Genomic DNA, 26,863 nt, shown 5'->3' on the forward strand with positions numbered 1-26,863 from the left:
GCCGGGAAAGGCGGCGGCTGAGGCGGCCGCGGCCCGGCCCCGGGAGCCCTTGTGCTTCCTCGGGAAGCGGGCGCGTCCCGCCGCTGCAGGGGGGAGCAGTGGCCGGGACATGCCCTGAAAATGCTCAGGTGGCTACGAAGGCCAGCGACATCCTGGCCTGGATCAGCAATAGCGTGGCCAGCGGGACTCGGGCAGTGATGGTACCCCCTGTACTGGTGGTGCCGCACCTCGAGTCCCGTGTCCAGCTGTGGGACCCGCAGGACAGGAAGGACATGGAGGTGCTGGAGCTTGTCCAGAGAAGGGCAACAGAGCTGGGGAGCTGTCTAGACAGTGAGTGCTATGAGGAGTGGCTGAGGGAACTGGGAGTGTTGAGCCTGGAGAAAAGGGGGCTCAGGGGGACCCTATCGCTCTCCACAACTCCCTGAAAGGAGGCTGCAGCCAGGTGTGGGGTGTCCTGTTCTCCCTGGCAACCAGTGGTAGAAGAGGAAATGGCCTCAAGTTACACTAGGGGAGGTCTAGATCTAGGAAAAAAATTGACTGAAAGGAGGGACAGACATTGGAACTGTGAAGAGTGCAACTGCTGAGGGAAGTGTTTGAATGGCCATCTTAGCAAGTGTTAAAAAAAAATGTGTGGAAGTGGCACTTGGGAACGTGGTTTAGTGTGGAACATGGAACGTGGTGGTGCTGGGCTAATGGTTGAACTTGATGATCTTGAAGGTCTTTTCCAACAGTAAGAATTCTATAATTTTAAAGTAGAGGTGTAGGTGAGTCATCTGCTAGCCCTGAAGTGGGTTATTGAGCTGAGGTCAGGGCTTTGTTCTCCTCTCTGTTCACCTCCTAGTTGATTCTCAGATGTAAAATGCACCAGAAATGTAACACATTGCTACCGTAGCCTCTGCGACAAACACTTGGCAATAATTGACAACCCTTGTGGCTCCCTGGCTCCCCTACCTATGTTTATGTTCTGGTGAGGACTTCCCTTCTCTGGGAAGATAAACCAGGCTTGTCCTCAGGTGACAAAACTGTCCTACATCCAATAAAAAAAAAGAAAATATCCTACAAGTATTTGTTGGTGGGATTTTCTTTTTTTTATATGAGATGGCATTGACCTACCCTGAGATACAAACTAAAATATGAAAGTTGCTTTCACTTGAGGTTGTAATGCATCCTCTCTGTGGCAAAAGTTGTCACTAGCCCAGCCAAGCCTCTTTGCACTGAAGATCCTTTTGCACTGTTCCCATGTGTGCCCACAAAGGCAAATTTGTTCCCTGGGCAAGAGTTGAACTGTTCAGCAAGAGTAGGGAAAGGCTCCAGAAGCCCTGGCAAAATGCACAGGTGACAGAGCAGGTGACACTGCAGATCCTGTGGGAACAGGTCAGGCTTTGCTTTCATCTGTGTGCCAGCTTGGAGAGTTGGCCTGGTGCTGGAAACATATGCCAAAGGATGTCCTAAAAGTAGGTTGAAAACAGGAAATTCAGCTGTGTTGACTGATTTTCTGTAGGGATACATGTCCTTTTTTTCACCACCCTTATCTCAAGTGCACTGTCCTGGCTAGAAGAATATTATCTCCATTTTCATCTCTGAGACACTCTTTACACTTCTTCTGTCTATAAGGTCAAAGTAGGACCCCAATTTAGAATTTGACTCTCTTTTCTAATGGTCTTTTCTTCTAGCTCCAAAACTATCTTCTGCTCTCATCTTCAACTTTCCCAAATCTCATCCTGATCTTGTGTCCCTCATTATGTGGCTGCTGAAATCTTTCTGCCCAATTTCTCTGTAATATTTCATTGTGTCCTTAACCAGCAATTATACATCAGAGATCAAAAGGAGCCTTTCTCCATACCAATGAGATGCTTCTTAGACTAAAATTTTGCCTGTGTACATAAGTCTACTTTATTGTCTCTGCTCTTCTAAATCAAACAGATACCCGTTGCCCCCCAGCTTTCCTTCCTCATGTTTTTCCTCTAATGATCTCTGCCTCTTACTCAATCTCCTCCATAGTCTGAGCAATTTGCAGTGTAGAATCTCCTTTTTTGATATTGTCCTCCCAAACCCTCACACTGATGGGTCACTCCCTGATATGAAACAGCACAGACACTGTAGCTGCTGTTTGGCTTCACCCAGGGAACATCTCTCCCCAAAGTGTTTTTGGCAAATTAGAAGATCTGATGTGGTCTAATAGCCTTGGCTGTTAAATGCAAACCCTCTCAGCTGCAAAATACTGGGTAGAGTTGCTGGCAGCTCTCAATTTTCTGCTCCTCTTCTATTTTCTTATTACACTAAGTAAATATGACCCTTTCTTCTTTTTTCCTAGAACAACCTATTTAGCAGACATTCAAATATGTAAGTAGTGAAAGTGATAGAAATGCACACTAATGGAGCACTGAGGCTATAATTTGAATACACACAGAGCCTGGGCTATTAAATCCTTGTTATGGGAGGGTAGGCAAGTTCTCCAGCTCTGTAGTCCAGAGAAGAGGTATGGATCAGAGGAGATGAGTGGCAAGAGTTACATCAGATTCTTAAGTCTACCAGGCATAAAGATTGCAACTGAGGTATTGGTAACTACTATTTGATTTTGTGTTATCACATGACCGCACCTTTTTCTTTAGAATGAGCTCTTAGACAATACATCCATGTTTTTATGACTGTTGCAGCTGACCACAGTCATGAAATCGCTCTGGCCAGAAGAAGCTCCAACTGACTAGTAGTGCAGCAGGCACCTAGAAGCCACAAAGCTGTGTAGCAGTGATGAATGGAACTAGTTATGCTGATGTGTGCCTCAAGGCAGGAGAACTCAGGTCTCAAAATAGCCAGAACCTATGATGGAACTTCATTACTCAGCTGATCAACAGGTAGAAGAGAGAAAAAGAGCATGAAAAGAAGGGTGAGGAATTAGATTTCTAGAAGGTGTATGTGTGATAAAGCCAGATTCTGTCTGGAGTTCAAAAACCAACAGGATGAAGATTATACAGGCAGAGAAAAAAACCAGCTAATTTGAGATCTGGAATAAGAATGAATGAAAGTGGGTCTTTTCTCTAGTTCAGCAGGTGCAAGTGTGTATGCTAGACCATCTTAGTTCCTGACACACCAAAATTCCTAAATTTATACTTCTCAGGACCTTTAACTGGCTCTGTTAATTCCAAATTCAGAGAAAACAGGACTCAAATGGATACTAGTACACAGACAAGCTGTTATCTACCTTCCCTACCACAAGACTGACCAGATACCAAGAAATGACCACTACTATTTTCTTCATTACAAATGAAGTGGTGAGATATTAATCTAGGCATCTTGCAGTCTGGATGATGGGACCAACATCTAAGAGATGTTTTGAACATGCAATGATAAACCATCTCCAGGGACTTGTAGCATTGCCCATTTTCAGCCTTAGTTTACCTTCAATGTAATGTGGGGAAAAGAAGCAAAAAGGAAGGTTTTAGCTCTCGGTTTCCTCTTCAAAGAGTTTAGCTGTGTTAGCCATCACTTGTGACTTAGGAATCCTCCTTCTTTGTACATAAAGATTGGATTTGCCATAAAACAAAACCCATTTTTTGCCTTGTACCGACTACACCTGAAGAAATAAGGTCAGGAAAAGCAACACCTAAATGAAGTCGCTTACAATAATGTTTCCCTGCCTTACATATATCTATGCTAAATGGTAGGAAAGTATGACAGCCTCCTTGTTTTGCTACTCTTGGTGGGGTACACAGGGAGGACAGGCATAGGACGTTCCAGAGGCATGAAGATGACTTCTTGGCATGGTTCCGAAGCAGAAGGAACAAAAGTCAGCTTAAACCATCTTTAATAAAAGCTGTGCACAGTAAGCACAGTCTCAGCCATAAGCAGCTTTACACTGCAAGCATAACACAGAGAGACCAGAAACAGCACATACTACACAGACCAAGTCTCACTTTCAGTGGTGATTCACAGGGGCAAACGAGGACAAAATTCATGTAAGTAGAGTAGAAAAACTGACATTGCTGTGGAAACCATTTCACTTCATGGCATTTTAAGTCTAAACTAAATTCCCGACAATGAATCAATGTAGTTTTGTGTTATTCTACTATTGCAGCCAGCCCAGAGTGGGCCATGGTGACAAATACCTTCCAGGCTATCTCTATGAAGCAGAAGCCCCTACTGTTTCAGACAAAATGCCTGTAGTGACAGTATATGCTTTATGTGGTTCAGCTAGGACTGGGAAACCTGATCTCATAAACTTTGTCAGCATGAATTATGTTTTTATTATGTTAAATGGCATCCTGGTGCTTGCCCATACACCACATCACAGCTCAGCAAACACACATACAGGCCCCTCTGCCAGAACGTGCAGGCATGGAGGCAAAGCTGCGGTTGTTGTGAGGCCTCCCATCTCTCAGCCTGTCCAATTTGGTCATGATTGACATCTCAGCTGAGATGTTTCATCAGTGTAAGTTCCCCCTCCCTGCCTCATTCTTAAGCTTTCAGGAGGTAGGCGCTTGGTCCTGTGTCTATTCAGAGGAAGCACTGTGACCTACACGTCTGCCCCTGACCTTTAGCCTGATCAATAAAACTACAAATTGGTCTTTTCTTATCCTCGACACTTTAGTCATAAAATCCCTATTGAGATGGAATGAAACACTGAACTTTATGTCTAGGCATCATGAACATATTTCGTGGCAGGGGAGAGACTGGCAGTATTTCAGCCATCAAATATACAACCCTTTCTTACTCATTCTCTGTGCAGCAATCCTATGTGTGATATTTGAAACCTGTAGAATGTAATTTTTGGTTCTATATTCACACATTTCCCCAATATTCCAGAACAATTAAAACCTCTGGTCTGCTTTAGCAACACTTTTTTACTACCATGCATGCTTTTCCCCTTTTTGGTGATGTTTAGGAAGAAGAAGGGAAGAGGCCTCATTTCTCTCAGAGAGGAACAGAGATTGTTTTGGGAAAGAGTCAACAAAGTCCAGTAAGAGTGTAATGCTATATGGATGCACAGTTTTTGCTGGTATTTCTGTTGCCTGATGTTTTTTCCCTGCAGGGGACTGCCTGTAGTGGGGAAAAGAGCATGAGAGGACATGGGAGGACACAACCCAAGGCTCTCATCTTCTTAAGCCTGGCACAGTGTTGGCACCTAAACTTGCATTTGCCCTTGTGCAATAAAAGTACTTGGCTGAAAAAGCATGTAATGGGTGGGAGGTTTTATACCAACAACTTTTATCATAAAATCAGAAGGGCTTTAACATGGCTCTAAATGTGCTTGTTGCATTAGTTTACACCCATTGCAGAGCAATTCAGAGGGAAGAAGGGGGTTGTACTGCACAGTTTTGTGCACAGCTTGGAAAATCTATTCCATCGTTACAGTGAAATCGCTGTTGGAGCCACATGCTTTCTTCATGCTGGCAAGAGTGTTGTGTATTTAACATGCTCAGCTGCTAGTGGGGTTGTAAACCATACTTTTTACTCAGCTGCACTGCCATGGGATGGCCTTGAATAACCTCCTGTGTCACATCAGGGCTTCTTGCTGGTGAAATGAAACATGACTGTGAATCAGAGGAAAGAAGAAAATACTTACAGACTCTTCTAATTTCTTTTGGATAGCCAGGCCATTCCTTTTGCCAGGAAGATTTGGCATCATGTATATCCATCCACAAAGCCCAGAAAGCCAGATCCAGTCAATAAGGTGGACCAGAAGACCCAGGAGTCTCTGAGTTCTTGAAAGCCCAAGAGGAGTGGTATGAAAATAACAGTATCTCCTATGTGGCTCTCTGATGCTGCTGTGTGCTACCTAACACTGTTGAGTCTGCAAACACATTTTCCTCTGCCTCAGCTTGCAGGAGAGCCCAGAAATACTGTGTTGGAATCACACAGCACATGTTCAAGGCAGGCAGGTGGCAGGTTCAAAGTGGAGTGAAGAAACAGCTCCTTTATGTAATGCACAGTTAAGCTCTAGAGTACCTTTTCTCAGGGTTTAATGCATGCTGAAACTTCATGTGTTTCAGAACTAATCCAGTACAACCCTGGAGGAAGCAAACATAAGAAGCTACCTGATGCAGCTCTGCTGCTGTATTGTACAGGGAGTTCTTAAGCCAAAACTTGCTGGAGACTGGAAGAATATACAGGGCAGGGGTTGCTATATGCTGGCCCTGTTCTCTGTTCCTAGCAGGGTACCACTGTTGGCCACTGTCAGAGAGAGGACTCTGGGCTACACAGAATGGATGCCTCTGCTGTTGCTGGTTTTACATAATCTCACTTAATGCAGGAGGTGACTAGAGTCTTCTAGGTTTACATACTTCCACACAGAGAAATCCCACCTTCAGGAAATAGAGGCTTTTCCTAAAGAGAGTGTTAATGACATCAGCTTTTAATGACACTGGATCCCTATATCTCATTCCGGAGACAGGACTTCCATCTTCACCCGTTCATCCTTTATATGATTTGCTGGATGATCTTTGTGTCATACCAGAGATCAGGTCTTCATTATAATGTATACTACAGTATCTTATTAGAAAAAAAGAGGACTTGTTCTTCAGAAGAACTAGTTGCCAAAAAAAATAAGATAAACAGAAAAGCACAACAGAACAGAGAGGGAGCACAAGTTGAGGAAAAGTTGGTCCCATTAGAACTGCTAAAAAATCAGTTCACATCTCTCAACTCCCAAATGATGTCACACAAACCTCACATATCATGCCACCTAGTTCAGTCCCAGGCTCATTTTAAGCCCTACCTTAGAACGCTATTTTTTTCTATTTTATTTAAAAGTGCTTCCTGATTTTATAGCTGAGTGCCCTTTCCTCTGGTGAAAAGCAGTGCTGTCTGACAGGACAACAGCTCGGCTTTTGGTGGTGGTTATTGCTCTGTATTACTGTGGCCATTTTCTTCCCTTCTGCAATGCCATTAAGGTCTGAAGGAGGAGAATAGTTAGAGAATAATACACCATTAGGGATCAGCACAATACATTTCAAGTACACTGATATTCACCTCCCAGTTACACCTGTAGTCCGTGCTCTGTAAAAGGACACCAGCACTGATACAACTGAGGCTTGCCCAGACACACACTCTGTTGGAAGCAGTGACACGAGTAGACCACCATGATTTTAGCAGGATTTCATATTCCAACTTCCCAATATGTTGTCTCGTGTTATATTTGAGCATGGAACTTGAATAGTGCTGTATGACATAAAATACGCAGCATACCAACAGATTTGTGTTGGACTTGATCTAGTCATTCTGACTTCTTTATTCATATGGTTGAGCTGTGCAAGGAATAAATATCTCTGTTACCAGATTTAGAAAGAGTGTATTTTATTGCAGACAAGAAGATATTATCTGCTCTGGTGGCAGTATGGGGGATTGATGGCAGTTTACAAAATGCAGAAACTCTGTGTGTGTGTGTTAATCTCTGATAGGCTTATCACTGTACTAAACTGCTTCCATAAATCGTAGGCTTAATGCTGCTTTCAGGTACACCAACACACGTCCAGTAACTCCTGGAGAATTTTAAGATATATAAACTACAGCAAAATTTGATCCCTTGTAGTGTCAGTATTTTTTTAACACTCATCTTTTCAATAGGTGGAACACATAAACACTTGAGATTGTCACTTACCTCACCAAATTCAGCCTTGCTGCAAGGCAGCTGAAGATACCACCTGAGTATAGATAGGAGGGGCAGATTTCATAAACCCGTTATATGGGGTGATTTATGTGACATTCATTATGACTAGGCTTGAGGCGTACATTTGCCTTGTTTTTACAGTATATGGCTGGTCAACTCATAATGCTTGTTGTATTCAAATAAAATATGAAGTTCACAGAGGAAAAATAAGAACAGAATTAACAGTTCATTCATTTTTTCATGTCTGCTGTTTCTGCACTTTCAAAAATCAAAATGCATTTGTTGTATCCTAATCTACATCAAGCTATCCTGAAGGAGCATTCATTATTCTTTTATTGTCAGCAAAACACATTGAAACAAGGATATTAAACATCTGGCCAACATACATTTATGTGGCCCAAATGGCATATTCAAATTCTAAGAATACAAGAATTTCTTTGGAAACAAAAGTAGTTTTCCCTCTGACTTGGGGGAGAAGCTATAAAATATGAGCTTGTATAAATAAAGCACTGTTCTCTACCTGAGACAAGGTATAGCCTAAGAAGTTACTTGAGAAGTGCAAACTCCTGTCCTCTACCAAGAATCTAATTTAAGATCTAATGAGGGCACTTAGACTTAACTAGCTTGCTGCTAAACCAGGATAATTGACAAAGAGACAAGCTTACGACTAAAGATAAGACAAAAAATTAATGCCAAAAAAGAAAAAGAAAAGAAAAAAGAAGCTTAAAGAACAAAAGGAGCAGAGGTTTACAGAAGAACAGGAACAGGAAGGAAAAAAAAAAAAAAAAAGCAAAAATGTGCATAGGACATGGGCTTGTTTTCACCCCAACAGAAAGGTCTCAGCTATGGCTGGTGGTAGGACCAAGGAGGAAGATGCTGTTTGCAGAGGTGTGAGAGCAGGCACAGCTCAGCTCTTGTGAGGCTGGTGTAAAAAGAAATGAAAAGCTGGGAGATATGCTCTCAAGCATCAGGTCACAACCCCAACATCTCAGGGTTTTTCAGCCTCAGAGAATTTTCAAGCTGCCAGCACATTTTGGATAAGAAAAGTCATTTTCTGCAGCAGTGGAAAAAAGCAAGAAAGGCAGTTCCAAAGGCTGAAAAGTGGGGGAGAGTGTGAAGGATCATTGGCACTTTGGGTGTCATCAGTCTGATGGAAAGGATAGTAGATTTCAGGAGGTGTGTGAACAGGAGAGGTTGGCAGTGAGATTTTCAGATTTCAGATTATGGGAGATGACAGATAGGTGATAGGGTCTGTCACCTTTCCTCCATTTCTCTTTCCACTTCTCCCCTGATGCCCTTCATTCCTTTCTTACTCTCTGGAGTACTTGCACTCCATTTCCAATTTACTACCTTCCCTAAACCCCACAATCCCCTCTCTCTGCCTGAGCAGTCTTCTGCCTACACATATGTCCTCCGTCCCATCTATCATCCAGCTGTATTCTATCCCACTCTTCAAAACATCTCCTCCAGGTAGCAGAGATTGCTGTCATAGAAATGGAGGCACAGGGGCAGAGTAAGGAAGGTGGAAATGGTAGAGGAAGGAGAAGATGATCCAAGTACAGATGATTGCTGTTGATGTAGAGGTCAAGAAAGGCAGTGTGCAGATTGGGCCTCTCCAGCTCGGAGAGAAAAGGCACCTGGTTATCCTTTATGAAACTTAGTCTTAATACTGCTGCATGCCTTAGAGTGGTTAAAGTGGCTGTAGTGTGCCAAGTCAGTCAGGGATGGTCAAGGGCAGGTCTGCTCCTATCCAAAACACACGTGGACATTGGAAGTCACATATCCTGTAGCAGCTGTGGAGGCTGCAGCCTCCCTCCTGCCATGGGACCTCCAACCCCGGACACAGCTGGCAGACAGGTGCCAGAGAGGGACATGGCAAGGGCTACTGAACAGGGAAAGTGAGAGCCATGGACACTGTGCCAAGTGGTGGGAGGTGGTGGAGACCGGTGTGTCTCATGCATAAGGTGTATCAGCTGTCAGGGCTGCCAAGCCTCTGCCTATCCAGGGATGAACAAGGCACAGACAAAACACCATCTGGAAGAAAACTAGGCTGAGAATGAGGTTAGATTCACAATAGCCAGACATATAATTTCCATCATGCAAGACGGTTCTGAACCTTTATTCAGCATGATAGTTAAAAAGCTTGTAAATAACCAGGAGGAAAAAAACCTGTGATCAAGGCACTATCACAGAATTCAAACATCCACAGCTGCCTGACAAAAACATTGCCACTTGTTTTGTTGGGTAATGGAGAAAACCTTCTCTCTTTTCTTTTCTTCTTCTGCTTTAAACTGAAATAATTTCTCTGTGTGATCTTTCAGATGTCTTGATCACTTGGCATTTTAAGATGATGTATGTGCCCACCTTACAAATTCAGCTGGTGTACTTGTCCATTCCAGAGTAACTAAATTATTGCAGTGTAATGACTTGGAATCCAGTTTTCAAAAGCCCTTATGAAGTGGTTTAAAAACTTGCATCATACTTTCCAGAGTACCTCCAGCACTTCTGACAGGAGATGTATGGTGAGGAATGGCTGCTATATAAAGTAACACAAGTTTTATTTCTTTGGGGCAAATTATAAGAGGATTACAACAATAATAGCAATAATAATAGTAACAACATCATCAATAATAATGATAGGGTATCTTTTAGCTGAGCTCCAATTAACTACTGCAGTGATGCTGCTGCCCTCAGCTGCCCATCCTCCCTGTGACAGAGCCTTGCTGCCACAGAAGCGGAGCCAGTGGAAGGAGATACGTGTCCGTGTGCTTGGCTGTCCCCACACACAGCCCATGGTGGCTGTGGCTGACACATGCAGAGCTGAGCTTTAGCACACATTTTCCAGTGCTGCTCCAGAGGCAACAGTCTCCAGCAGCAAGGTGGGCTGGACAGCAGGGCTGTCAGGGCAGCACCCAGCACATGAAAATCAGAGCTGTTGTTTTTTACTGAGAGGAATGAGCATGCCTGTGCCATGTTTGAATACATATGTCCCTACCTAGGAGTGCCACACTGATGATGTCTGACAGGCTTTTCCATCGGGCGAAGCCCAGTGTTTGGCAAGGGGAAATTAGTGTTTCCAGTGAAGCAGAATGAGTAACCTTTTGTTAACCAGTAAGAAGAGCAATTGAAGCTTAAGAATTAAGTGATGCCCCCCTATTTCAGGTCATAACCAGATACTGGTGCAGAAATTGTTGCCCTGGGGCTGCTGCATGTCCCCTGATCCTGGGGTCAGCCATCACCCATGAGCTGAGGCCAAGCCCTGCCCATCGCTCTGCCTGCAAAATGTCCACAGCTCTTCCTGTCAGCTGCAAACAGCTGTTGCTAGGGAACTGCGAAAAGTCAAAAAGACAGCAAAGGATGAGGGGAGAGCAGCAGCAGAGGGATGGCAGGCCTCAGCTGGCGAAGGGGGAGGTGAAGGGGGAAGGGAGGCGAAAGGGTCAAGAAAAAGGAAGGACTGAAGAGCCTGGAGTGGGAATTGGTCCTCATCGTGCTACAGAGAAGCAATTCCCTGTCCCTCAAGGACTGTGTTTTCTTATAATCACTAAATAGCTTGCCTTGATTTTGTTTGTGTGTTTGTTTTTGTGTTTGTGTGTTTGCGTGTTAGTTTTTAAGATTTCTAGGACAGAGATAGAGTATCTTTTTATTTAGGGTGCTTTCACATGATACTGTTCTGTATACTTAATAATCACCTCACTCTTCATCCCTTTCCTCTTTTAATAAAAAAATTTCCACTCTTATTTTTGCTTTCTTTCACTTTTAAGGACTGTTGCTCTTTTCCTCTGAAGCATTGAAATTGTAGATAGACCTCATCTGATAAATGCAGCTGAAACTAAAACAACAGTTTTCATCTTTTGTCTTGAAATTTTCCTGCTTCCTGGAGTTAATAGGGTGCTGACAGATGTTTTCTCTCTGGGAAACATCAGGGTTATAAAGTTATTCACCACACAGAGCTACCTATCCTCCAGTTAAGATCTGCCTTATTTATCTAAGGGCCTCTTTCAGAGCCAGCTGAACCCAGCAGAAGGTTGTCCCCATGTGAAACTACCCTTGGATAAGGCAATATCACTACAAATCCCTGCTGACTCATAGGTCATATGTAAGAAATCTGTATCTGATGGCATTTTACTGCCCACTGAAGTGACTGGACACCACTAGAGTGTCTCTGCATGGGACCAAACCACTAGAGTGTCTCTGCATGGGACCAAACCACAGCTCAGACGCTGGCATTAGGTCCTCTCAACAGATGCCTCAATGTCTCTGCCACTGCACTGTATTGAGTGGGTTGGAATGTGATAAGTGGTGGTGTTTGAATTAGGGTGGATTCTAATTGTGGGCAGTATGAAAGCTGTCTGAGCAAATGCATCTAAATAAGAAACAAGATTATATAGTTCATTGCCAAACTGAAACAAGGAAACAAAATATTCTCTGCAATTGAAAAAAAAAAAAGTTAGCAACATCATGGGGATAAAAAGGTCGGTAACAAGATATATATGGATAAAGCCATTAAAGAAAATAAAATAAGCTATGTGCAGAGTTTCCAAACTCAACTGTGGTTACAATATCTTCCAAAGAAAGTCATGACATATAGTGAAAAGCTCAGTTTTATTGGTTTCAAATACTGCAATGTATAATTGACTTATGGCAGGGGTGGGTGGTGGGATAGGTAGTATTTCACTTCCAAGCATTTGGTCCAAAATCAGCCTTGGTTAGCAGTGATTGAATGTTATTAGTGTTTGATGGGTCTCTGGTGGAACCTGTGAAATGCGTTGGAGGTTTCAGCACACTTCCTAGTGGACAGGTGCCCATACCACTAAAACCACAGCTCTTTGGAGCTTGTTACATTCACTCTCATTGGCAATCTCAGTGGAGAGAGAGGCTCACGGCTGAATGGAGTGTGGAGCAGTCTCCATGCTGCTATTTCTTTTCTGCCAGTCCTGTGCTGAGGCACAGTAAGGAAAATACAGGGCTCAGTGGCAGGCTGTTCCTATCTATTTTTCAGAGCACGGGAATTCTTTCAGTTTTTGGACCAAGCATGATAAAGGAAGATTACTGAGCTTGCAAAAACCCATTCTTCCAGGACAGGAACCAGGGAGGATTTAAGCCCTACATTAGTGCTTGGTATCTTGTTCCAAATTTTTCAGGCTTCAGGAAGAAAAATTCTGTTTGTTGTGATCCTTACCAATCTTCTCAGCCGGACCAAAGGACATTGACTGGGCTCTTCTGTAGTGCTTGCAGTTCTTTGTGACCAGTGGTACACTCTTGAGAGGCACAGTTTACCTTAAGGATGCACAGAATAAAATGGTTTGATAGGAACCATGTCATTTTCTGCACTTGGAAAGCTCAGTCCATCCTCCCTACTCAGTGACAGGTGAGAGAACTGATTTCTGCAAATAAAGGCTTTGGCACATCAGGCTTGGTCTTTAGAGGCTATTCACAGAGCTCCATAGCTCATCTTGCTTACTGACATTTATGTTTTACATATTGCTTTCACCAAGCTGCTTCTTGGCAGGCTGATAAATCCACCTGGTTTTGGATGGATGTTGGTCAGGCTGCTTCCCCTAGCCATCTCCAGGCCTTGTTCATTTCCCTCAGCAACCAGGCACTTCTGCTTTTCTCCTGTATTCAGTGGCACTTGGCCTTGCTGTATCTGCCAGGCAGTTCAGCACCTGAGTCTGTTGTTATCCTAAGCAGACTGTGGTGGGTGGCTTGTTCATTAACCTCTTTGCTGCCATAAGACATATGCACTGCAGAAAGGCCTTGCAAAGACAGGGGGTGAGACATGGTGAGAAGGTTGAGAAGGAAGAATTGTTGGGGAGCTACTGTGTGAGAAGCTCAGGAATTCCCTTACTGCTATGAAAATCCTCAATAACTTATTCACCAGGGGCTGGATGATGACCAAAAGACAACCACCCTTCTGACTTCCAGTGGTACCTTTTAGAAAGAGAAGCATTTTCATGGAGGTAGCTGCATGCCAGACCCTTAACTACACATTGGCCTTCTCTGTGCATTCTCCAGTCTCTTCCTGCATCACAAATCAGCACAATCTGTCTTTGAATCACCCCTCTGAAGGAGTCTTCTCATTTTATTAACAATACAGGCCACGTGGACAAACAGGCTTCCTAACCTAGGAAGCATTCATCTCATCCTAAGCGGTGTCTATTAGATGGAAGCAACATCACATGTAACCACTTCTGTCTCCCCACTGATTATAGAGGGATTCTGACTTCACACTTACATGTCAGGGTTTTAGGTGGCTGAACTCAGCTGAAACAAACCTTGTGCTTGATGATCTCAAGATGACAACAGGGGGGTAAAATGATGGAATTATAAGTAATTTGAAGTCACAGTTTTCTTCTTACAGTTTCAATGTTTCCTGAAGATAATGAACAGATCCCAGTATTAGCCAGAAGGTCAATTTTGTCAGATATGATAAATGATGAACAAAACTAGAATACTTCTTTTTGTGTCCAGAAGTGGTTCCCTTTGACCACAGAGGTTGAGTAAGCTTTGAACTGGAAAGACACAGAGTTGAAACTAATTGACTAGTTGTCTTTGTCCTGAGCAGGTGGAAAAGTGCAGCTGGGGTTGCTGTCAATATGAGACAACAGCATGGTCAGTGGGGTATAAAGCAGTAAATGGTGAAACATTTTTTTGTGCTACCTAACAGACAGAATAACAAAAGGGCAATGGTTTGATCAGATATTGTAGAGGTGAGAGTTCCTGCATCAAGAAGAGCAAAGCCTTAGCCAAAGCAATGCCTTTGCATTGCATTGAGGAACTGGACAGGCCCTCCAGAATGCCAGCGCTGACAAGGCAATATTTTGTGACAGGGAGGATCAGCGAGGCAGAGCCTCAGCCAAACAATTCAGCATAATTCATTGGAAGTAACATTTTCTCAGTGGCCTTTCATGTGCAGAGACTGATATCAGAGGATATATGAAGAAATTGTAAGAAGGGCTTTGCAAATTTCAAACAGAAATGCCACTTCTCGACACCCAGGAAGAGGAATTCTGTATGTCTACACAGTACTCTTTCCCCCACATCAGTTTGCTTGGGTTTTTTTTAGTAAGAGAAGCACTTGCTTTTAAAGGATTCCCCTTTCACTGCATGCAGATATTTTCAGCTGTCATTTTCTTTTTCTCCTGTGTTGAACTTTTCTTCCATTATCTGTACCCCCTCACCTATCCATTTAACATGGGTTCTCCTAGCAAGCAGATCCAAGTCATCTAAACTTCAGTTTCTCTCCTGTGATGAGGAGATGGAAAGCTCAACATAAGCAGTATCACAAGCAGCAGTTTTAATTCCTTTATTTACTTGGATCAAAATAGACTTCAGTTTTGAGGACTTCTGGCTTTTGTGGTCTCTTTTTTACTGTTCTTCATATTCCAGTATCAATCAAAGGTTTTGGGAAGGAAAACCCTGGAAGTGAAGTCTGTGGGAATTCAACCATAAATGTATTTATTTCAATCACAGTCATGAAAGGCATTCTTGTTTGGTTGGTTTTTAATGTAGAGCCAGAACAGGAAAATGCAGTTAGGATGCAGTGGTGTCAAATGCTGTGGTAGTGATGTGGCTTGACACATTAGCTAGTGCTGCAGTGTAATAGGAATGGAACTCTAAAGCAAAACAGCTGGCACTGACAATCTGATGTCCACATTTACATGTTCTGGGGAGTTTGCCCTCATGGGTTGAATGCCTGTTAGAAGATATATTTCCAGAGCAAGAGTTTCCATTTAAATGGGAAAATAAACTAAATGGGGTCAATGAGGATATTTACTTCAGAAGTGCACCTTTGCAGCAAAATAAAATGCTAATTCAGACTCACGATACGTGGCCAGAAGTGTGCCTCCACTTTTATAAAACAGAAGGAGTGATGTTCATTTCCTCTGAGAAAAAAGGTATTATTAGCCACAGTCCATTTATCTGCTCAAGTGCAATGTACTGGCAATTGAGGATGAATGCTGCATGCTTAGAAACATTAACACTTGGAAAGCATATAGGAATGCCCTAAAAAGAAACATACCCTATGTTAACTATACTCTCTGTGCTTTAATGATCCACCCACGTCCAAATGTTGCCTCCCTCTTTTTTAATCCTTCTTTGGCCGGGTGCCACATTCACTTGAAAAAAGTAGCTTTTTCCTTTGAATTATGTGTGGTTGAGAGCCCCTCACTAAATGCTGAGAACCCTCAACGCCTGCTGACTCTGGTGAAAACTGATGGCACTCAACACTCTAAAAGAGCACAGTCTCCTGCCTGTTAGCAAAGGATGTGGAGGGCAAATGGCTGTGTGGGTGTGAGCACGTCTACAGGGAAAAGAGGAAGCAGCTGTGTGTGAGAAAAAAAAGAATGACCAAGGAAAAGAGTTGTGTGTATGTGATAGGGGGAGACTAATACAGTTAAAATTGAAGTGATAAATCATACCTGAGATCTCTCCTGAGACCTATAAATAGGAAACTGAAAAGCATTTCCTTCTATTTATTTTATAAGTGCTATAAACTTTATCAGCTTTTAGTATTGGAGACTCGTGCAATATTTATGGGTGGTTTACTTTAGAAGTTATTCAGCGGTTAGCGTCAGGAGGCTAATGAAAAAGAAAATTGGGATGGGTAAAGGAAAGAGGGCTTTTCCTACAGCCCCATAATAACAAATGCATCACATCTGAATTGCTTTGGCCCTCTTCCCAATATCCTTTGCTCCTGTATTTCTCTAGCAAATACCTACCCTGAGCTTCACAGCTCCACAGGGGATCACAAAGAGCATCACTTATTGGTAAAACTGAAGACTAAACTTATTCAGGAATTCCTATGAGGTGAATCACAGGAGGAGATTGCAGAATAGGACTTGCAAAGAGGAGAGGGTTTTAGAGATGTCAATAGATTAAAGGTTGTGAAAGTCCTCCAAATGGAACAGAATCCATGATCAGCGTCAAATAGTCTTCAGTTGCAATACAGAGGAAGGCTACATTCCTCTCCAGAGGAATGTCCTCTTAAACTGGATAAGCTGATGGCTGTATTTTTGAACTGACTTTGGTCTAAACAAAATAAACAAGCTTCTCATCCCTCAAAGAACTTCACACCAAGCCCAGTCCAAATGTCTGTTTCTTAATGTCTGGAAACATTATTCAATTTCTTACACTTACGCAGCTCCATAGATGGCTTATTTATGCTGTGTTCTTTCAAATGGAGACAACAGCTGTTTTCAAAGTTTGGGGATTCAAAAAAATAAAAGAAATATCTTCAGATTTATAGCTGAATGAAAGAGCTTTCCAGAATTTGCTGCTGTGTAGAATCCTCCTCTAAGAAAAAGTTGCAGATTGTTCACATAAGGAAATGGGAACATACAGAGATTGCTGGGCTCGGTTATATGACGGAATTCCCCCAAAAAAGCTGTGAACATGAGCCAAAATTAAACAGCTCCAGAGAGCACATCTTATGGGTAAGACAGGAGGCTCTGTACCAGCTGGGGAAAGCACAGGCACCAAAGATGGCATCATCAAAGCACAGGGGCTCCATGTTGCTCAATTGTTTCTGTTCACAGCCATGGGGTGAAAACTGGACTCAGAAGAGAACATGACAGAGGGCAGCTCACACATCTTAAAGATGAGGAGATTGATAGTTCATAAAGATAGTTCATGATAAAATTGATAGTTCAGCCTCCTCACCTTATCAAGGAGGGGACCAAGAGATGACTAACTTTTTGTAAGCACTTCAGGAGAATTGTCCATTGCTTATGGGGTCTTTAGTATGGCAGAGAAAAATGAACCAACAAATCTTAGCATTAAGCTAGACACAGACAAATTCAGACAAGAAATGAGACCTGTTCATTTTGTTGAGGGTTTTTGTTGTTTTTTTTAACAAATCTAAGAATGGAGTACAAAAGTAGGCTGACTTTGGCACATTTTTTAAATCCTCAAATCAAGATCAGATGCCTTACTGGATGATACATTATTTTAAGCACACACAATTTATTGGACTCATTACTGAAACAGCTGGATAAATGTCTGGCATGTGTCAGATTAGATGATAGTATGTTATTCCTTTCTGTCCCTTAAACTGTAAGGGTGTGAGTGAAGAAATCTTTACTTAATCCTGTAAATGTAAAACATGTTCTTTATTGTTTGACTGTAAAGACATATTAACAAACAAAACAAAACAAAACAAAACAAAACAAACAAAAAAACCCAACCCAACACAAAATCAAATAACCCTTGTATGAAATGATGTTGTAGGGAATATGGTATTTTACTTATGGCCTGACTGTATAGTATGGGTAACATTTTGGCCAATGGGAATTATGCCTTGAAATTCAGAATGGTGAGGTTAAAAATGCCTCTGCCAGCAGCTGTCCATTGATCCCAGTTCTGAGAAATTTCCAACTATTCTTCAAGTAAATTCAGCTGTACACTGCCTGCTTTTCCCCTAGCATCAGATAGACTAACATCAAGTTTTGTGGAAGTCCTTCAGAGAGCCCAGTAACAAACATGCAAGGATGGTCTTTCAGTAGTCGTTTTCAATTGTACTGTCTCACAAGTTTCTGCTGCTATTGACCCTAGAGAAAACTTTGACTACATTATTTTTAAACAACCATTTTACAGATTAATTTTTATTTACTTGGATAGGATTTATCAAAAGAGCTGAGAGAAAAAATTCTATAGAGTAAATAAACAATATGTGTCTCCTAGGATTTTATGTCTAGACCAGACAGTAGGTTATGAAATAATAAAAGAGAGAAAGAGGAGGAAAAGAAGGAGTCAAAGGGGATAGAGGCAGTCTTATACCTAGAAAAGGCTGAAAGAAAAATAATGATGACCTATGGTTCAGCTGCTATAAGACAAAGGTTCAGAGAGGGGAAAATGCCTGAGTTACTGGGAAAAAAATATTGTTATTCTCCTTTTTACTGGCCTAAGGAAGATGTGAGTGAATATGTTACTCTTCAAGCCAGATTCACGATAGTGATGAGGAACATCACATCCTTTCCAGAAAATAGTTTTATAACTCTTCATAATAAATATAACTATTTTATAACTATTTTATAATATATATATATATAATATTTTATATAACTACTATAACTATTTTATAATAAAAATTATCTGCTGGAAGATTAAATAAAAAAAAACAGTTTTCATAAGTGCAGCATATTCATGTTGATATTCATGTGTCAAGATGAAGCAACTCTCTTGCATATTATGCCTTTTAATTCACAGGAAAGTTTTCACCTTTGATGCAGGGAGTAATATTGTTTAGCGTAAGAGTTGTGTTTTACTTTTCATCAGTGACTGGGGTGAAGGGGCAGAGGCCTCCTCAGCAAGTTCACTGATGACACAAAGCTGGGAGGAGTGGCCAGTTCCCCAGAGGTCTGTGCAACCCTTCAGAAGGACCTCGACATGGTGGAGAGATGAGGAGAGAGGAACCTCCTGAAATTCAGCAAAGGCGAATGCAGGGTCCTGCACGTGTGGAACAATAACTCCCTGCACCAGCACAGGCTGGGGCCTGACCTGCTGGAAAGAACTCTGTGGAGAAGGATCTGGGGGTGCTGGTGGACAACAAGCTGTCTGTGGGCCAGCAGTGCCCTGGGGGACAAGAAGGCCAGTGGTGTCCTAGGGTGCATTAGGAAGAGCATTGCCAGCAGGTCAAGGGAGGTGATCCTGCCCCTCTGCTCAGCCCTACTGAGGCACATCTGCAGTGCTCTGTCCATCTCTGGGCTCTTTAGTACAGGAGGGATATGGAGTCCTGGAGCCAGTGCAGCAGAGAATGACAAAGATGATTAAGGGGCTGGAGCATCCCTCTTAGGAAAGGCTGAGGGAGCTGGGCTGGTTCAGCCTCCAGAAGAGATGACTGAGAGGGGATCTCACCAATGTCTGTCAGTATCTGAAGGGAGGGTGTCAGGGGATGGAGCCAGGCTCTTCTCGGTGGTGCTGAGCAATAGGACAAGAGACAAGGGGCAGAAACTGATGCACAGGAAGTTCCACCTGAACATGAGGAACAACTACTTTACTGTGGAGGTGACCAAGCACTGGAACAGGCTGCCCAGACAAGCTGTGGAGTGTCCCTCACTGGAGATATTCCAGACCACCTGGACACACTCCTGTGTCATGTTTTCTGGGATGACCCTGCTTGAGCAGTGAGGTTGGAGCAGATGACCTGCTGTGGTTCCTTACAACCCACCCAGTCTGTGATTCTGTGATATGAAGGAGTAAAGATTTTTTTTTATTTATTTCAGTTTCCCTGTGATGTAGTAAGACCTGTGCAGCTCCAGACTTAAGAGTTGTTCTTGTTTGTTTTCATACTCAGAAATTAACCATCAGAAGAAAACATACAAGAATTGCACTTTGTCCAGATGCCAACACCGTACCAGGGAGGTCCAGCTGGCAGTCTGAAGACCAGAACCATCCTTTCTTCAAGCCCACTGTGTCTCCTCTGAGGAGGTAGGAAACAGCTGCCTGGAAAGTATACTTGGACCTAAGAATCAAACATCTTCCCCCATGACTGTGAAAAATTTGATGGTTAGAGCTGTGCATGCAGGAGGGAATGGTACTGGCATCAAGCCTTCTTCTTTGCTCATAGACTCCTACCAACAACCTGGGAGTTCCTCTGAGAGACCACTAAAGTTTTCTGTGATCTCACCCTACCAGCTGTGGAAGTAGATAGCCAGTTCTGCTAAGGGGTTTTACAATGTTGAAGAAAACATTGAAGAAAAAGCCAAGATCCTCTCTCCCCCACAAAAAAAAAAACAAAACAAAAACAAACTCCAACAAAACAAAACAAAACAAAACAAACAAACAAACAAACAAACGAAAAAGAGCATGAAAGACAACAAAGATAACTGAGCAAAGACTAATTATTTACCTTTTCACTAGCAGGTAGTATGTGGGTAGATTTTATCTTAAAAACCCTTTTGAGTGCATGCCTGACCAAGACATGTTATGAAGGAATGTGTAGCTGTTTGTCAGTGAAGCCATGAACCTTCAGAGTAAAATAACTGTTGTTTCTCAGTAAAGCAAGTAGCTCCATAAATTCTGCTACTACTGAAGCACAGATTCCTAGCCATGTTAATCCTGTATCTCATGGAAACTAAGAAGTTTTTTCACATCTTGAATGCATTTCAGGGCTCTCTCTAGTGTAGAGCTTCCGATGGCTAATAAGGGTTGAGCTCCCATTGTTGTCCTTTCCTTGTTGAGGCACTGAGATGGTCTTTAAGTGAATGAAGTGAACAGAGTTTGTCTTTGAGACCTGCCATCCCCATGAAAGAGCCAATGGGACCAAGAGCTATCTGAAAGATACAGCAAGGCAAAGACAGGAGAAAGAACAGCTAAGAATAAGTCACTGGAGAGCAGGGTGTGTTTGGCTGCAGGGGGTAAACTGCAGACTGCCTGTGACACAAGCTCCTCAAGTGTCCCTAGAAGAGTGCAGATGCAGTTCACAGACAGCAAAGCCATAGAGGTCCACTTTGCTGCTGTCTTAAAGTAATCTTTGCCAGTTCAATGGGCAGGTAAATCCATCCAGGAGAGGTTTGTCCATGAAAAAGAAGATGAAAATTACTTTGAAGAGCTGGAATGGGACCCGCTGTGATGGGAGAAGTGTCAGTGGAGGTGACAATGGCTTTCTCACCAGGTGACAAGACCATAAATGTCAACAGGCATTTCATTAGAGGGAAGGAAGAAAAGTACAGACTAATAAAAGGCACAATGCTGACAGCAGCTTCTCCTTAGCAAACATTTCCGGCCCACTTCTCTGTCATACATGCAAAATTTATTGCCACTGTGCAATGCATTAACCCTTCCTATATTATAGGGCCCAGGGAATTGCCATTTCCATGCAAGTTATGTCCAGCCATAGGAAGACGAGATTTGGCTGCAGAGAGAGGGCTAGTCATATCCTGCCCATTCTGCCTGAGATCCCTCTTTGTCTGCTTACCTAGACCTGTTTGCTGCTCCCCACACCTGCTGTTATATTCTGCAAGCCTAGAAAGTGTGTTCCTGGTCCTCACAGCCAGCCTCTCATTGCATGTGCTGATAACATGCTGGCTTCCCCAATTCCCAGCTCTACTTTTTACCTCAGCCTGACACTAGATCAAGTTGGGCCTTGAACAATTTCTCGGGCACTGCACTGTAAGCACGTGAAGATACACAGACTTGGGAATTCCTAATATTTGGAACAAGAAAATCTTTCCCCACCAGCTTTTCTCTGGATTAATTGCAACCACTTCTATTTTTTTCTTGATGCCCTTCTTGAAGATCTCCAGGTGTGTGGTACCTCCTTTAGAAAATCTGTTCCAGTTTGTGTTCGTTGGTCCTTTTTTCCAGCTTCCCTCTCCTCTCCAGTGACTTCTCATCTCCCCCTCTCCTGCTGCTCTGGGGAAATGCTAAAGCTAGCTCCTAATTAAAGTGGTTGCAATTCCCCACTGGAACAATGGCACCAGGGCCTGAAACCATCCTGTGTCTGTGTCCCCTAAAGACAACCCAGCCATGCTCAGACACCTTGCTGCTCACTCCTCCTGTCACAGGTTTTCCCATACTGGCTCCAGCAGGTTTCTTCTGTGTTTTCTCATCTGTGCTAATCTCTTTCCAGTGCTGCAGGCAGGGGATAGGAAGGTCACTCCACAGATAAAGTGAAGATCTCCCTGCCCTGAAAATGATGAAAGGGAAAAAGCCATGGGGAAAAACATGAAGGACTGAAGCAAAGATGCAGCCCTGCTTTGTGCTGTGTCCACAACAACTGCATTTCCATTAGATTTCCTATTGTCCTTTGTGGAGGTCCAACACACAGAACAGTGCCTGCCACCCAAACAACACCAAACATGTAACCTTCTTACTGCCCAGATTAGCGACTTGCAGGAGCCATGTCAGCATGCACACAGAATATGGCCTGCCCCACAAAGCAACCAAAATAAAAAGCTGGCCTGTGTTTCTCCCCATGCATGTTCTGCCCATCACATCCACAGTCATGGCACTCACTAGTGCAGCACAGAAGCATGAGAGCATCTTTTGTGCAGCACTGAAATGCTGCCACTGAGCTGCAGCATCACTTGTCATTCACAGCCACTGAACAGAGCTCATGTTGTGTGACTGCACACACCACTTCTGCAGCCACAGCCCACCGTGACAGTATTATTACTCTGGCTAGAAATGTCCACCTCAAGTGTCTCTTGGAAGAGGGAGGCTCTTTGTCTGGAGAACACTTTGTAGCTGAATCATATACCAGCATAATCTTTATTAGAACCAGCCCAGGCAATACACCAGAGGTACTGCAGTGTTTAACCATAGTGGACGCCTCTTCACCTAGCATGTGATACCTTACAGCCCCCATCAGGAACTGGAGGTGCATCTCTGTTAGGTGGGAGTAGGCAACACAGGACCCAGAGCTGCACCTCAGTTCTCTGAACTAAGCAAAACTCAGCTACAGAATCACACAATCAATTTGGTAGAAAAGCACCTCTGAGATCCTCAAGTCCAGCCTATCACTGAACACCACCATGCCATGGGGACCATGGCCATCTCTAGTCTTTCCTTAAATGCCTCCAGGGATGGTGACTCCACCACTTCCCTGCATAGTCCATTCCAATGTCTTATCACCCCTTTTGTGGAGAAATTCCTCCTAATGTCCAGACGGAACTTCCCCTGAATATGTCCTCTCATCCTGTCACTAGTGGCTTCATAGAATAGGGAAACTCCCACCTGGTGCCAACCTCTTTTCAGGCAGTTGGAGAGAGTGATAATGTCACTCCTGAGCCTCCCCCTCTCCTTTGTCTACACAGATGTGTCTATTCATAAACTTCAGAATATATACCCAGCATCTATGTTTTAAACTTTCTATGTAAGCATCATCAGACTCAATTAAATCAGCACAGACTTGGTCAAAATCACACTCACACACAAATACATGTGTACAATATATATTCCTCCCATCAGCCACACACACAGCACTCAAATGTGCACGTGGATCCAAGTGGAAAAAAGTGCAGAGGCAAATAACTGTTTCCTGAAGGTACCAAGGCTATGCCTGACAACCATTCAAATTACTTATGTGTAGATACAGAAAACCCAGTGGTAGGAATATTTGATGTAATAATGTTTTCCAAAGAATATGAGAGACTGAAGAACCTGATCCTCATTTATAAATAGAATTCAGAACATCTTGCAATGTCAGTTCAAAGCCCTTTGTTGGTGTAAATGAAGTTAAACTTTGCCACCTTATGGAGAAGCAGCACGGACGGGCTCTCTCTGCCTGGGGATGGCAAGCAGAGGGCAGAACTGGAGCTGGGAGAGCTCCACCCTCAGGGTGATGCCATGGGAGTAGGAGGAAGATGGGCAGCAGTCACTGCTCCCAGGGAGACAGAGCACACCCAGGCACAGCCACTGGCTCGCACACCTCGGCCCACGTGCCAGGCAGCAGCCCTGTCTCAGTGGCTCTGACACAGAAAAGAAGGCAGAGGAGCAGTGACTGCTCTGCTGCCACCATCAGTCTGCTGCCCTGGGCAACTGTCTGCATTAGTTGTGCTTAAAGCTGGCACTAATCATTCTGGCCTTAACAAAGCTTAGGCTGAGGGCACTTGGCTGCTTTGGACATTGTTAACCTGTATTTTATTTTCAGCTGTGACAGACAGTGAGGTAAGGAAACAAATAAAAACATTATCACTGAAGTTTCCCAGAAGTTTTGATTCAATATCCAAGAAATTGATATGGGAAGGTGGAAGCACCTGCTTGGAGATTCAATTTAGCAACATCAGAAATTTACTGTCAGGCGTTTGAATAGAAGATCTCAATGGAAAGAGAAAAATGGAAGAATAATATCATCAAAAGTTTCAGTGAAAAACTTTGAGTTTCCTCACTGATTATTGCAAACCAAACAATTTTATGCAAAATGGTCTAATTGGCAATAAAATAATAATTCTGAATTGGAATTTATTTTATTTTTGAGCTTGAAGTGGTTTATGGGAATAACAATATGAAATGTCTTATGCTCCTATTTCATGTTATCTCCTGGGGTCCTCAGGAGGGCTTCCTATCCCATGAGACACAGCGGTGTCAATCCGAGAGATTCCATCGCCGTCGCAGCTGTGTGCCACAGTCACCATGAGTAATGGAGGCTGACAGGGTGCTAGGCTCTTCAGGGAAATGAGACAGCCTCCTGCTTCCTCACAAAAAGAAAAGCAAATGGAAAAGACAGGTGCAGATACACACTGGTAGCAAGAGGCATGGAAAGATCCTTGAGAGGATGTCAAGCTTGAGACTTACACACAGATCCACTGAGGAGTGAGTTTGCAAATACTGGCTCTGCTAAACTGGGACCATCAACAAGTCTATGAAAAGAGCACAGTTTTAACCAAAAGCCTGAATAATAGCTTATGAATGAAGTAATTAAAGATTAAGCAATATGACTATCCACAAACTTTACAAGCCAGGGGTACTGAAGGAACAATTAGTTGTTATTTCACCGATAGAGAATCATCAGAACTGACAGGGTTAGGTAGAATTAGTTCTTTCATGTAGTGTTTAAATACATTTATATCTTCTTAGAATCAGTTGTTCAGGTAAAAAGTAGAAATGCATTCAGAAAGGATTCTGATAGTTTCACTGCTGGTAACAATGCAACTTTATCTTTTTTTTTTTTTTTTCTTTGGCTTTTAAATTTCCTTATCTGCTAATGGTTGAGACTTTAGAAGGTAGATGTAGAAAAGATTGCTTGCTGCTTGCTTACTGCTTTTAACTGGCTGTGCTAAAAACATAAAAATGGACAAGGCAATCTTACCAATGTTGAGGTGTCAGATTTTAGGTTATGTCCTGCCACACAGCAGGATACCAGCACTCAGCCACATGGACTGTCTTACACTGGAGTGAAAATGTCATCCAGCATCAGCTCAGCCAAATATATCCAACTGCTGGTAAGACATGCAGGGATGTTCCCAATACTGTCTGTCTCAACTGTCATCAAGCAGTAACTATCATTTCTCCCCAAATCAAAACATAGTCTGCTCAACAGGGAGCTAATAAAAAAAAACCAAAAACCCAACCAATTCTGAGGGGAAGAATGACAGAGAAATTTTTAGGCACATAAATTATTAATATAAAAAAAGATGTTGTTGTTGTTCAAAAATAGTCCAAGCTGCTAATACATAGTTTGGAGTGACTTTCTGGGCAACAACTGAAACAGCCTGTCTAGGAGGGGATTCTAAACTCATACTTTCATTAGTAAAGTCATGAGTAAGAAAGACTTACACCAGAGATTGCAGCAGATTTGTTACCTTTTTCTGGTGGAAGCTGTGCAAATAAGAAAGAAATACCCACTTAGATACTGAATAATGTAGTCAAGCTAGAACCAGATTTCTTCTCAAAAAACAGTTCTCTTTCTATGCAGAGAATCACTCCTCTCAACAACCTACAGTTAGAAAAGAAGATAGGTTACATCAAGCATGCTAAAATATCTCCAAATAAGCAATTCCTACTGTTAGGCTCCTCAAAAAACCACACAGATATTTAGCTGGAAGATGCCCATTATTGGAGCCACTTCAATTTGCAGATGGCCGAAGCAGAGAAGTCTAAAGCAAACAGACTGACATTCCCAACCTGATGCCTCTGTCTCAAGTTTCTGTTAAGTCTCATGCAGAAAACTACATGCAGTAAGAGGATTAAATTTTCAATCCCTGTATCAAAGCATATGGGACTAAATAATCCCAAAACTCCTTTTCCCACATTCCCATGCTGAGGGTCATGGCCAGACTATAAAGAGAGGACAGAGAGGAGCTGTCATGATTCAAGGACTAGTTCTACCCTACTTTCCTTGTGAAAGCACAACTTCAGTAAATTCACCACTGGTTTACTCTTTTTTCCAGCAATATTAACAAAATCAGTCAGTGCTGCAGGACCTTTTGAATGTAAATCCCTAGGAAGCTTCAGAGTCCATTTCTATTTCACATCTCATCAAAGGGACTCAGAAACCATGGTGCTGTGCTTGCAGACTGTAATGGGCACCAACACCCCAGATTTTCTCAGAGCTTGCTGAGATCTGATTTGGCCTTGGACAGCCCATCTTAATCTATTGCCATGGAAACCATCACATTCCTGGGCACAAGGCCACCTTTTCCTGGGACACTCTGGGTTTTTTCCAGCTCAAGTAGAAGCAGTTATTCTAACAAAAAAAACCCCCAGGTATTAGTGGTGAAACACTGGAACAGGTTGTCCAGAGGTGTGGCAGATGCCCCATTTCTGGAAACATTTAAGGGCTGGTTTGACAGTACTCTGATCTGGTTGAAGAGG

The 26,863-nt window shown here is 42.9% G+C and overlaps 1 protein-coding gene and 2 long non-coding RNA genes across 4 annotated transcripts in view; 1 reads left to right on the plus strand and 2 right to left on the minus strand.

Moving 5' to 3' along the window:
• LOC147654354 (uncharacterized) lies at positions 1-26,296 on the plus strand. The gene is made up of 2 exons (XR_015285003.1): positions 1-330; positions 19,902-26,296. It is a non-coding gene; the product is annotated as an uncharacterized LOC147654354 (long non-coding RNA).
• GAP43 (growth associated protein 43) overlaps positions 1-26,863 on the minus strand; it is a 195,261-nt gene that overhangs the window by 87,842 nt on the left and 80,556 nt on the right. The gene's annotated exons all lie outside the window — the stretch shown is intronic.
• LOC111939260 (uncharacterized) overlaps positions 1-26,863 on the minus strand; it is a 114,273-nt gene that overhangs the window by 29,447 nt on the left and 57,963 nt on the right. Inside the window, exon 1 of one of the 2 annotated variants that reach the window (XR_015284993.1) lies at positions 228-12,046. The exons of the other annotated variant lie outside the window; for it this stretch is intronic. This is a non-coding gene — a long non-coding RNA (uncharacterized LOC111939260). Of the gene's footprint in view, positions 1-227; positions 12,047-26,863 lie in introns of those variants that run through there. 2 annotated transcript variants of the gene reach the window in all.

This window comes from Cyanistes caeruleus, chromosome 3, assembly GCF_971803275.1.
Source record: "Cyanistes caeruleus chromosome 3, bCyaCae1.hap1.1, whole genome shotgun sequence".
NCBI lineage: Eukaryota > Metazoa > Chordata > Aves > Passeriformes > Paridae > Cyanistes > Cyanistes caeruleus.